Source organism: Cryptomeria japonica, unplaced genomic scaffold, assembly GCF_030272615.1.
Source record: "Cryptomeria japonica unplaced genomic scaffold, Sugi_1.0 HiC_scaffold_488, whole genome shotgun sequence".
In the NCBI taxonomy this organism is placed as follows: Eukaryota; Viridiplantae; Streptophyta; class Pinopsida; order Cupressales; family Cupressaceae; genus Cryptomeria; species Cryptomeria japonica.
Genome location: NW_026729306.1, coordinates 20,001 through 32,268, shown reverse-complemented (window position 1 = coordinate 32,268; position 12,268 = coordinate 20,001). Strand labels below are relative to the sequence as shown.

At 63.4% G+C, this 12,268-nt stretch overlaps 1 non-coding gene across 1 annotated transcript; it reads left to right on the top strand.

Annotated features, from left to right (window-relative positions):
- Positions 1-7,804: 7,804 nt before the first annotated feature.
- LOC131871928 (5S ribosomal RNA) lies at positions 7,805-7,923 on the top strand. Its single transcript, XR_009370118.1, has one exon. It is a non-coding gene; the product is annotated as a 5S ribosomal RNA (ribosomal RNA).
- The last annotated feature ends 4,345 nt before the right edge of the window (positions 7,924-12,268 follow it).

Sequence of the window (12,268 nt, the reverse complement as noted above, 5' to 3'; positions counted from 1 at the left end):
TTTTTAGTTTTTCGCCGGGCGTCGCAATGCTATTTGAATAAACCTTTTGCCCGTTTGCGTTCTCGTCGGGGCCGGGCCGGGCCGGGGTGCGCTGCCCGCACTACCGCGCGCGCGGGGGCGACACCGAGCGCGCACCCGAGGCGCCCCGAGCACACAGGCCACGGTGCAACCCGGGCGTTGTGCGCGCACCCCGGTGCGCCCGAGGTGCTGCGCGCGCACCCAGGTGAAATCGGTGTGCACCTCGGCCAGTGCGCGCTCGGTCGAGTCGCGCACGTTGGCCAAGGTGCACGGTGATGTTTCTTACTCTAAGGTTCCGCACCAGACGCCCGGGACAGGTGAGCGAAGCTGGGCGGGGCCGGGTGCGCGGCCGGGGCAGGTGCACGCAGCTGGAGAGAGCTTTGGAGCACACTTCGGAGCGCACCAATGATGCGCTCCATTCAAAAGTTTCCTGAAAAGGCAAAAAAAGTTGAGATTATAGAATTTCCCACTTGAGAGATTGTAAAAAAAAAAAATTTAAAATGAAGGAAACGCGGGTGCCAAGGTGTGCGCAGCCCAGCCAAGGTGTGCGCACCAAGGCGCCCACCCTGGCGAAGGTGCACGCAAGGTGCGCACCCGAGGCAAACCGGACAATTAACCCAACTTTCGACTTCGCGCGCACCTTGGAGCGCACTTCGGAGCGCTCCTTGGTGCGCACCAATCTTGGGCACCTCGGAGTGCACCATGGCGCCCACCAAGGTGCGCACCCGGGGCAAACCGAGCTCCGACTTCGTGCGCACCTTGGAGCGCACGAAAGGTGCGCACCATGGCGCCCACCAAGGTGCGCAGCCCAGCCAAGGCGTGCGCATCAAGGTGCGCACCCTGGCGAAGGTGCGCACCCGGGGCAAACCGAGCTCCGACTTCGTGCGCACCTTGGAGCGCACAAAAGGTGCGCAACCCAGCCAAGGTGTGCGCACCCCGGTCAAACCGAGCTCCGAATCGTGCGCACCAGAGGTGCACGCCATCGTGCGCACCTTGGAGCACACTTCGGAGCCCTCCTTGGTGCGCGCCGATGTTGCGCACCTCGGAGCGCACCCGGGGAAAACAATGCAATTAACCCGACTTTCGACTTCGTGGGCACCTCGGAGCGCTCTCGGGTTCGCACCTCGGAGCACACCGAGGTGCGCACCTTTGATGCGCTGCCTTCACCAATTTCCAGAAAAGGCAAGAAAACATTGAGAAGGTGTGCGCACCGAGGTGCCCACCCTGGCGAAGGTGCACGCGAGGTGCGCACCCGGGGCAAACCGGGCTCCGACTTCGTGCACGCCGCACCTTGGAGCACACTTCGGAGCGCTCCTTGGTGCGCACCAGGGCGCGCAACCCAGCCGAGGTGCCCACCCCGGCGAAGGTGCACGCGAGGTGCGCACCCGGGGCAAACCGGGCTCCGACTTCGTGCACGCCATGGTGCCCACCGCGGCGAAGGTGCACGCGAGGTGCGCACCCGGGGCAAACCGGGCTCCGACTTCGTGCACGCCGCACCTTGGAGCACACTTCGGAGCGCTCCTTGGTGCGCACCATGGTGCCCACCAGGGCGCGCAACCCCGCCGAAGGTGCACGCGAGGTGCGCACCCGGGGCAAACCGGGCTCCGACTTCGTGCACGCCGCACCTTGGAGCACACTTCGGAGCGCTCCTTGGTGCGCACCATGGTGCCCACCAGGGCGCGCAACCCCGCCGAAGGTGCACGCGAGGTGCGCACCCGGGGCAAACCGGGCTCCGACTTCGTGCACGCCATGGTGCGCACCGCGGCGAAGGTGCGCACCCGGGGCAAACCGGGCTCCGACTTCGTGCACGCCGCACCTTGGAGCACACTTCGGAGCGCTCCTTGGTGCGCACCAGGGCGCGCAACCCAGCCGAGGTGCCCACCCCGGCGAAGGTGCACGCGAGGTGCGTACCCGGGGCAAACCGGGCTCCGACTTCGTGCACGCCGCACCTTGGAGCACACTTCGGAGCGCTCCTTGGTGCGCACCATGGTGCCCACCAGGCCGCGCAACCCAGCCAAGGTGTGCGCACCAAGGTGCACGCGAGGTGCGCACCCGGGGCAAACCGGGGTCCGACTTCGTGCACGCCGCACCTTGGAGCACACATCGGGGCGCTCCCGGGTTCGCACCGGCGTTGCGCACCGTGGTGGGCACCTCGGAGCACACCAAGGTGGGCAGCGAGGTGCGCACCTTTGATGCGATGCCTTCACTAATTTCCATAAAAGGCAAAAAAAAAACGAGATTTTAAAATTTCCGTTTTGAAAGATAGTGAGAAAAAGGGAATGCTGGTGCCATCTTGAGCCCGCCCTGGTGCGCAGCCCAGCCAAGGTGTGCGCACCAAGGTGCCCACCCTGGCGAAGGTGCGCGCCCGGGCAATTAACCCAACTTCCAACTTCGCGCGCGCCAGGGTGGGAGCGCACCCAACAACCGGGCCTGGGAAGAGCCAATGCGAGAAACCCCACCAAACGCTCTGACAAAAAAAGAGGGGGCGCTCCAGTAACCCCGCTTCGGAGCGCACCCTGGGCAAACCCAGCCAAGGTGCCCACCCCGGCCAAGGTGCAGGCGAGGTGCGCACCCGGGGCAAACCGGGCTCCGACAACGTGCACGCCGCACCTTGGAGCACACTTCGTAGCGCTCCCGGGTGCGCACCTCAGAGCACACCAAGGTGGGCAGCGAGGTGCGCACCTTTGATGCGCTGCCTTCACTAATTTCCAGAAAAGGCAAAAAAAAAAGGAGATTTTAAAATTTCCGTTTTGAAAGATAGTGAAAAAAACGGAACGCGCGTGCCATCTTGAGCCCGCCCTGGTGCGCAGCCCAGGTAAGGTGCCCACCCTGGCAAAGGTGCGCACCCGGGCAATTAACCCTACTTCCGACTTCGTGCGCGCCAGGGTGGCAACCGGGCCTCGGAAGAGCCAATGCGAGAAACCCCACCAAACGCTCCGACAAAAAAAGAGGCGGCGCTCCAATAACCCCGCTTCGGAGCGCAGCCGGGGCAAACCCAGCCAAGGTGCCCACCCCGACGAAGGTGCACGCGAGGTGCGCACCCGGGGCAAACCGGGCTCCGACAACGTGCACGCAGCACCTTGGAGCACACTTCGAAGCACTCCCGGGTGCCCACCGGCGTTGCGCACCGTGGTGGGCAGCGAGGTGCGCACCTTTGATGCGCTGCCTTCACTAATTTCCAGAAAAAGGCAAACAAAAATGAGATTTTAAAATTTCCGTTTTGAAAGATAGTGAAAAAAAAGGAAGGCGGGTGCCATCTTGAGCCCGCCCTGGTGCGCAGCCCAGGCAAGGCATGCGCACCAAGGTGCCCACCCGAGGTGCACACGCGGGGCAAACCGGGCTCCGACTTCGTGCAGGCCGCACCTTGGAGCACACTTCGGAGCGCTCCTTGGTGCGCACCATGGTGCCCACCAGGGCGCGCAACCCAGCCAAGGTCTGCACACCAAGGTGCCCACCCCGGCGAAGGTGCACGCGAGGTGCGCACCCGGGGCAAACCGGGCTCCGACTTCGTGCACGCCATGGTGCCCACCGCGGCGAAGGTGCACGCGAGGTGCGCACCCGGGGCAAACCGGGCTCCGACTTCGTGCACGCCGCACCTTGGAGCACACTTCGGAGCGCTCCTTGGTGCGCACCATGGTGCCCACCAGGGCGCGCAACCCAGCCAAGGTGTGCGCACCAAGGTGCACGCGAGGTGCGCACCCGGGGCAAACCGGGGTCCGACTTCGTGCACGCCGCACCTTGGAGCACACATCGGAGCGCTCCCAGGTTCGCACCAGCGTTGCGCACCTTTGATGCGCTGCCTTCACTAATTTCCAGAAAAGGCAAAAAAAAACGATATTTTAAAATTTCCGTTCTGAAAGATAGTGAAAAAAACGGAACGCGGGTGCCATCTTGAGCCCTTCCTGGTGCGCAGCCCAGGCAAGTTGTGCGCACCAAGGTGCCCACCCTGGCGGAGGTGCGCGCCCGGGGCAAACCGGGCTCCGACTTCGTGCACTGCATGGTGCCCACCAAGGCGCGCAACCCAGCCAAGGTGCCCACCGCAGCGAAGGTGCACGCGAGGTGCACACCCGGGGCAAACCGGGCTCCGACTTCGTGCACGCCGCACCTTGGAGCACACTTCAGAGCGCTCCTTGGTGCGCACCAGGGCGCGCAACCCAGCCGAGGTGCCCACCCCGGCGAAGGTGCACGCGAGGTGCGCACCCGGGGCAAACCGGGCTCCGACTTCGTGCACGCCATGGTGCCCACCGCGGCGAAGGTGCGCACCCGGGGCAAACCGGGCTCCGACTTCGTGCACGCCGCACCTTGGAGCACACTTCGGAGCGCTCCTTGGTGCGCACCATGGTGCCCACCAGGCCGCGCAACCCAGCCAAGGTGTGCGCACCAAGGTGCACGCGAGGTGCGCACCCGGGGCAAACCGGGGTCCGACTTCGTGCACGCCGCACCTTGGAGCACACATCGGGGCGCTCCCGGGTTCGCACCGGCGTTGCGCACCGTGGTGGGCACCTCGGAGCACACCAAGGTGGGCAGCGAGGTGCGCACCTTTGATGCGATGCCTTCACTAATTTCCATAAAAGGCAAAAAAAAAACGAGATTTTAAAATTTCCGTTTTGAAAGATAGTGAGAAAAAGGGAATGCTGGTGCCATCTTGAGCCCGCCCTGGTGCGCAGCCCAGCCAAGGTTTGCGCACCAAGGTGCCCACCCTGGCGAAGGTGCGCGCCCGGGCAATTAACCCAACTTCCAACTTCACGCGCGCCAGGGTGGGAGCGCACCCAACAACCGGGCCTGGGAAGAGCCAATGCGAGAAACCCCACCAAACTCTCTGACAAAAAAAGAGGGGGCGCTCCAGTAACCCCGCTTCGGAGCGCACCCTGGGCAAACCCAGCCAAGGTGCCCACCCCGGCCAAGGTGCAGGCGAGGTGCGCACCCGGGGCAAACCGGGCTCCGACAACGTGCACGCCGCACCTTGGAGCACACTTCGTAGCGCTCCCGGGTGCGCACCTCAGAGCACACCAAGGTGGGCAGCGAGGTGCGCACCTTTGATGCGCTGCCTTCACTAATTTCCAGAAAAGGCAAAAAAAAAAGGAGATTTTAAAATTTCCGTTTTGAAAGATAGTGAAAAAAACGGAACGCGCGTGCCATCTTGAGCCCGCCCTGGTGCGCAGCCCAGGTAAGGTGCCACCCTGGCAAAGGTGCGCACCCGGGCAATTAACCCTACTTCCGACTTCGTGCGCGCCAGGGTGGCAACCGGGCCTCGGAAGAGCCAATGCGAGAAACCCCACCAAACGCTCCGACAAAAAAAGAGGCGGCGCTCCAATAACCCCGCTTCGGAGCGCAGCCGGGGCAAACCAAGCCAAGGTGCCCACCCCGACGAAGGTGCACGCGAGGTGCGCACCCGGGGCAAACCGGGCTCCGACAACGTGCACGCAGCACCTTGGAGCACACTTCGAAGCACTCCCGGGTGCCCACCGGCGTTGCGCACCGTGGTGGGCAGCGAGGTGCGCACCTTTGATGCGCTGCCTTCACTAATTTCCAGAAAAAGGCAAAAAAAAATGAGATTTTAAAATTTCCGTTTTGAAAGATAGTGAAAAAAAAGGAACGCGGGTGCCATCTTGAGCCCGCCCTGGTGCGCAGCCCAGGCAAGGCATGCGCACCAAGGTGCCCACCCGAGGTGCACACCCGGGGCAAACCGGGCTCCGACTTCGTGCAGGCCGCACCTTGGAGCACACTTCGGAGCGCTCCTTGGTGCGCACCATGGTGCCCACCAGGGCGCACCCGGGGCAAACCGGGCTCCGACTTCGTGCACGCCGCACCTTGGAGCACACATCGGAGCGCTCCCAGGTTCGCACCAGCGTTGCGCACCTTTGATGCGCTGCCTTCACTAATTTCCAGAAAAGGCAAAAAAAAACGATATTTTAAAATTTCCGTTCTGAAAGATAGTGAAAAAAACGGAACGCGGGTGCCATCTTGAGCCCTTCCTGGTGCGCAGCCCAGGCAAGTTGTGCGCACCAAGGTGCCCACCCTGGCGGAGGTGCGCGCCCGGGGCAAACCGGGCTCCGACTTCGTGCACTGCATGGTGCCCACCAAGGCGCGCAACCCAGCCAAGGTGCCCACCGCAGCGAAGGTGCACGCGAGGTGCGCACCCGAGGTGCACACCCGGGGCAAACCGGGCTCCGACTTCGTGCACGCCGCACCTTGGAGCACACTTCAGAGCGCTCCTTGGTACGCACCAGGGCACGCAACCCAGCCAAGGTGCTCACCCCGGCGAAGGTGCACGCGAGGTGCGCACCCGGGGCAAACCGGGCTCGAACTTCGTGCACGCCGCACCTTGGAGCACACATCGGAGCGCTCCCGGGTTCGCACCAGCATTGCGCACCTTTGATGCGCTGCCTTCACTAATTTCCAGAAAAGGCAAAAAAAAGAAAAAAATGAGATTTTAAAATTTCCGTTTTGAAAGATAGTGAAAAAAACGGAACGCGGGTGCCATCTTGAGCCCGCCCTGGTGTGCAGCCCAGGCAAGTTGTGCGCACCAAGGCACCCACCCTGGCCAAGGTGGGTCACGGGGTGGGTCCTAGGGTGGGTAACGGGGTGGGTACTAAGGTGCGTGCCAAGGTGGGTCATAGGGTGGGTGCCAAGGTGGGCACCAGGGTGGGTGTGCACCAACCCTAGCCAGGGTAGGTCACGGGGTGGTTGTCGGGGTGGGCGTCAAGGAGCCAAGGTGGGTGGCAAGTAGCCAAGTTGCGTGCCAAGGTGGGTGTCGGGGTGGGTGCCAAGGATCCAAGGTGGGTGCCAAGGAACCAAGGTGGGTGTCTGGGTGGGTGCCGAGGTGGGAGCCAGGGTGGGTCCCAAGGTGAGTGCAAAGGTGGGTGCCAGGGTCAAGGTGAGTGCCAATGTGGGTTCCAAGGTGCCAGGGTCAGGGTGAGTGCCAATGTGGGTTCAAAGGTGCTAAGTTGGGTGCGAGGTTGGGTGCGAGGGTGGGTGGGTGCCAAGGTGTGCTAGGTGGAAGCCCGGGTGGGTCGGCATCCCATGGGTGTCGAGTTGGGTGCCTGATGGGTGCTTCTTGTCAAGTTTTAGTCGTCGGGACTCATTTCGAGCCTTAGAGGTCGTTTCTTGTCCGGTTGCCCTGTCTTCGACCTGGGAACCCAATTTTGGTCCTCGGGTCCCATTTTTTTTTGTCTCGCATCCCACTTTTGGCCTGTGGCCTTTTCGGGGTCGATTCTCGTTTTGGGCATCAGAGCATGTTTCTTCTCCTAAAACCCAATATTTGTTTATTAAGTCTCGGAACACATTTTTGTTCTCGTGGACCCATCATGGGTCTTGGAACGCATTTGTGGTCCTTGGGTCCCATTTTGCATCCCGAAACTTGTGTTTTGGTGCTTGATCCCTATTTTGGGTGCCCACCTTGCACCAAGTGCGCACCCGGGGCAAACCGAGCGCCTTGGTGCACCGGGGCAAGATCGAGCGTGCACCCGAGGCGCCCCGAACATGCACCAAGGTGCACTCGGCCCACATGTGAGCGCAGGTCGTTGCGCCCGAGGTGGTGTGTGGGCACCGCGTTGCAGACGGGACACTGCACGCACACGACGCCCCCTCCAGGTGCACGCACGTAGGCCGGGCCGGGTGCACACTCGACGCCCTAGCAAGGTGCGCGCACCCGGGCAGGGCTCACACTTGGCGAACGGGGCGCACTTCGCGAGGGAGGGTGTGCACCTCGACGGGGGTGGGTGGCCGGGGTGGATTCGCACGTGGGTCGCGGTTTGCTAAGTACACACTGCGACAAGCTCATAACGGGTGCGATCATACCAGCGTTAGTGCACCGGATCCCATCAGAACTCCGCAGTTAAGCGCGCTTGGGCCGGAGTAGTACTGGGATGGGTGACCTCCCGGGAAGTCCCGGTGTTGCACCCTTTTTTAGTTTTTCGCCGGGCGTCGCAATGCTATTTGAATAAACCTTTTGCCCGTTTGCGTTCTCGTCGGGGCCGGGCCGGGCCGGGGTGCGCTGCCCGCACTACCGCGCGCGCGGGGGCGACACCGAGCGCGCACCCGAGGCGCCCCGAGCACACAGGCCACGGTGCAACCCGGGCGTTGTGCGCGCACCCCGGTGCGCCCGAGGTGCTGCGCGCGCACCCAGGTGAAATCGGTGTGCACCTCGGCCAGTGCGCGCTCGGTCGAGTCGCGCACGTTGGCCAAGGTGCACGGTGATGTTTCTTACTCTAAGGTTCCGCACCAGACGCCCGGGACAGGTGAGCGAAGCTGGGCGGGGCCGGGTGCGCGGCCGGGGCAGGTGCACGCAGCTGGAGAGAGCTTTGGAGCACACTTCGGAGCGCACCAATGATGCGCTCCATTCAAAAGTTTCCTGAAAAGGCAAAAAAAGTTGAGATTATAGAATTTCCCACTTGAGAGATTGTAAAAAAAAAAAATTTAAAATGAAGGAAACGCGGGTGCCAAGGTGTGCGCAGCCCAGCCAAGGTGTGCGCACCAAGGCGCCCACCCTGGCGAAGGTGCACGCAAGGTGCGCACCCGAGGCAAACCGGACAATTAACCCAACTTTCGACTTCGCGCGCACCTTGGAGCGCACTTCGGAGCGCTCCTTGGTGCGCACCAATCTTGGGCACCTCGGAGTGCACCATGGCGCCCACCAAGGTGCGCACCCGGGGCAAACCGAGCTCCGACTTCGTGCGCACCTTGGAGCGCACGAAAGGTGCGCACCATGGCGCCCACCAAGGTGCGCAGCCCAGCCAAGGCGTGCGCATCAAGGTGCGCACCCTGGCGAAGGTGCGCACCCGGGGCAAACCGAGCTCCGACTTCGTGCGCACCTTGGAGCGCACAAAAGGTGCGCAACCCAGCCAAGGTGTGCGCACCCCGGTCAAACCGAGCTCCGAATCGTGCGCACCAGAGGTGCACGCCATCGTGCGCACCTTGGAGCACACTTCGGAGCCCTCCTTGGTGCGCGCCGATGTTGCGCACCTCGGAGCGCACCCGGGGAAAACAATGCAATTAACCCGACTTTCGACTTCGTGGGCACCTCGGAGCGCTCTCGGGTTCGCACCTCGGAGCACACCGAGGTGCGCACCTTTGATGCGCTGCCTTCACCAATTTCCAGAAAAGGCAAGAAAACATTGAGAAGGTGTGCGCACCGAGGTGCCCACCCTGGCGAAGGTGCACGCGAGGTGCGCACCCGGGGCAAACCGGGCTCCGACTTCGTGCACGCCGCACCTTGGAGCACACTTCGGAGCGCTCCTTGGTGCGCACCAGGGCGCGCAACCCAGCCGAGGTGCCCACCCCGGCGAAGGTGCACGCGAGGTGCGCACCCGGGGCAAACCGGGCTCCGACTTCGTGCACGCCATGGTGCCCACCGCGGCGAAGGTGCACGCGAGGTGCGCACCCGGGGCAAACCGGGCTCCGACTTCGTGCACGCCGCACCTTGGAGCACACTTCGGAGCGCTCCTTGGTGCGCACCATGGTGCCCACCAGGGCGCGCAACCCCGCCGAAGGTGCACGCGAGGTGCGCACCCGGGGCAAACCGGGCTCCGACTTCGTGCACGCCGCACCTTGGAGCACACTTCGGAGCGCTCCTTGGTGCGCACCATGGTGCCCACCAGGGCGCGCAACCCCGCCGAAGGTGCACGCGAGGTGCGCACCCGGGGCAAACCGGGCTCCGACTTCGTGCACGCCATGGTGCGCACCGCGGCGAAGGTGCGCACCCGGGGCAAACCGGGCTCCGACTTCGTGCACGCCGCACCTTGGAGCACACTTCGGAGCGCTCCTTGGTGCGCACCAGGGCGCGCAACCCAGCCGAGGTGCCCACCCCGGCGAAGGTGCACGCGAGGTGCGTACCCGGGGCAAACCGGGCTCCGACTTCGTGCACGCCGCACCTTGGAGCACACTTCGGAGCGCTCCTTGGTGCGCACCATGGTGCCCACCAGGCCGCGCAACCCAGCCAAGGTGTGCGCACCAAGGTGCACGCGAGGTGCGCACCCGGGGCAAACCGGGGTCCGACTTCGTGCACGCCGCACCTTGGAGCACACATCGGGGCGCTCCCGGGTTCGCACCGGCGTTGCGCACCGTGGTGGGCACCTCGGAGCACACCAAGGTGGGCAGCGAGGTGCGCACCTTTGATGCGATGCCTTCACTAATTTCCATAAAAGGCAAAAAAAAAACGAGATTTTAAAATTTCCGTTTTGAAAGATAGTGAGAAAAAGGGAATGCTGGTGCCATCTTGAGCCCGCCCTGGTGCGCAGCCCAGCCAAGGTGTGCGCACCAAGGTGCCCACCCTGGCGAAGGTGCGCGCCCGGGCAATTAACCCAACTTCCAACTTCGCGCGCGCCAGGGTGGGAGCGCACCCAACAACCGGGCCTGGGAAGAGCCAATGCGAGAAACCCCACCAAACGCTCTGACAAAAAAAGAGGGGGCGCTCCAGTAACCCCGCTTCGGAGCGCACCCTGGGCAAACCCAGCCAAGGTGCCCACCCCGGCCAAGGTGCAGGCGAGGTGCGCACCCGGGGCAAACCGGGCTCCGACAACGTGCACGCCGCACCTTGGAGCACACTTCGTAGCGCTCCCGGGTGCGCACCTCAGAGCACACCAAGGTGGGCAGCGAGGTGCGCACCTTTGATGCGCTGCCTTCACTAATTTCCAGAAAAGGCAAAAAAAAAAGGAGATTTTAAAATTTCCGTTTTGAAAGATAGTGAAAAAAACGGAACGCGCGTGCCATCTTGAGCCCGCCCTGGTGCGCAGCCCAGGTAAGGTGCCCACCCTGGCAAAGGTGCGCACCCGGGCAATTAACCCTACTTCCGACTTCGTGCGCGCCAGGGTGGCAACCGGGCCTCGGAAGAGCCAATGCGAGAAACCCCACCAAACGCTCCGACAAAAAAAGAGGCGGCGCTCCAATAACCCCGCTTCGGAGCGCAGCCGGGGCAAACCCAGCCAAGGTGCCCACCCCGACGAAGGTGCACGCGAGGTGCGCACCCGGGGCAAACCGGGCTCCGACAACGTGCACGCAGCACCTTGGAGCACACTTCGAAGCACTCCCGGGTGCCCACCGGCGTTGCGCACCGTGGTGGGCAGCGAGGTGCGCACCTTTGATGCGCTGCCTTCACTAATTTCCAGAAAAAGGCAAAAAAAAATGAGATTTTAAAATTTCCGTTTTGAAAGATAGTGAAAAAAAAGGAACGCGGGTGCCATCTTGAGCCCGCCCTGGTGCGCAGCCCAGGCAAGGCATGCGCACCAAGGTGCCCACCCGAGGTGCACACCCGGGGCAAACCGGGCTCCGACTTCGTGCAGGCCGCACCTTGGAGCACACTTCGGAGCGCTCCTTGGTGCGCACCATGGTGCCCACCAGGGCGCGCAACCCAGCCAAGGTCTGCACACCAAGGTGCCCACCCCGGCGAAGGTGCACGCGAGGTGCGCACCCGGGGCAAACCGGGCTCCGACTTCGTGCACGCCATGGTGCCCACCGCGGCGAAGGTGCACGCGAGGTGCGCACCCGGGGCAAACCGGGCTCCGACTTCGTGCACGCCACACCTTGGAGCACACTTCGGAGCGCTCCTTGGTGCGCACCATGGTGCCCACCAGGGCGCGCAACCCAGCCAAGGTGTGCGCACCAAGGTGCACGCGAGGTGCGCACCCGGGGCAAACCGGGGTCCGACTTCGTGCACGCCACACCTTGGAGCACACATCGGAGCGCTCCCAGGTTCGCACCAGCGTTGCGCACCTTTGATGCGCTGCCTTCACTAATTTCCAGAAAAGGCAAAAAAAAACGAGATTTTAAAATTTCCGTTCTGAAAGATAGTGAAAAAAACGGAACGCGGGTGCCATCTTGAGCCCTTCCTGGTGCGCAGCCCAGGCAAGTTGTGCGCACCAAGGTGCCCACCCTGGCGGAGGTGCGCGCCCGGGGCAATCCGGGCTCCGACTTCGTGCACTGCATGGTGCCCACCAAGGCGCGCAACCCAGCCAAGGTGCCCACCGCAGCGAAGGTGCACGCGAGGTGCGCACCCGAGGTGCACACCCGGGGCAAACCGGGCTCCGACTTCGTGCACGCCGCACCTTGGAGCACACTTCAGAGCGCTCCTTGGTGCGCACCAGGGCGCGCAACCCAACCAAGGTCTGCACACCAAGGTGCTCACCCCGGCGAAGGTGCACGCGAGGTGCGCACCCGGGGCAAACCGGGCTCGGACTTCGTGCACGCCGCACCTTGGAGCACACATCGGAGCGCTCCCGGGTTCGCACCAGCATTGCGCACCTTTGATGCGCTG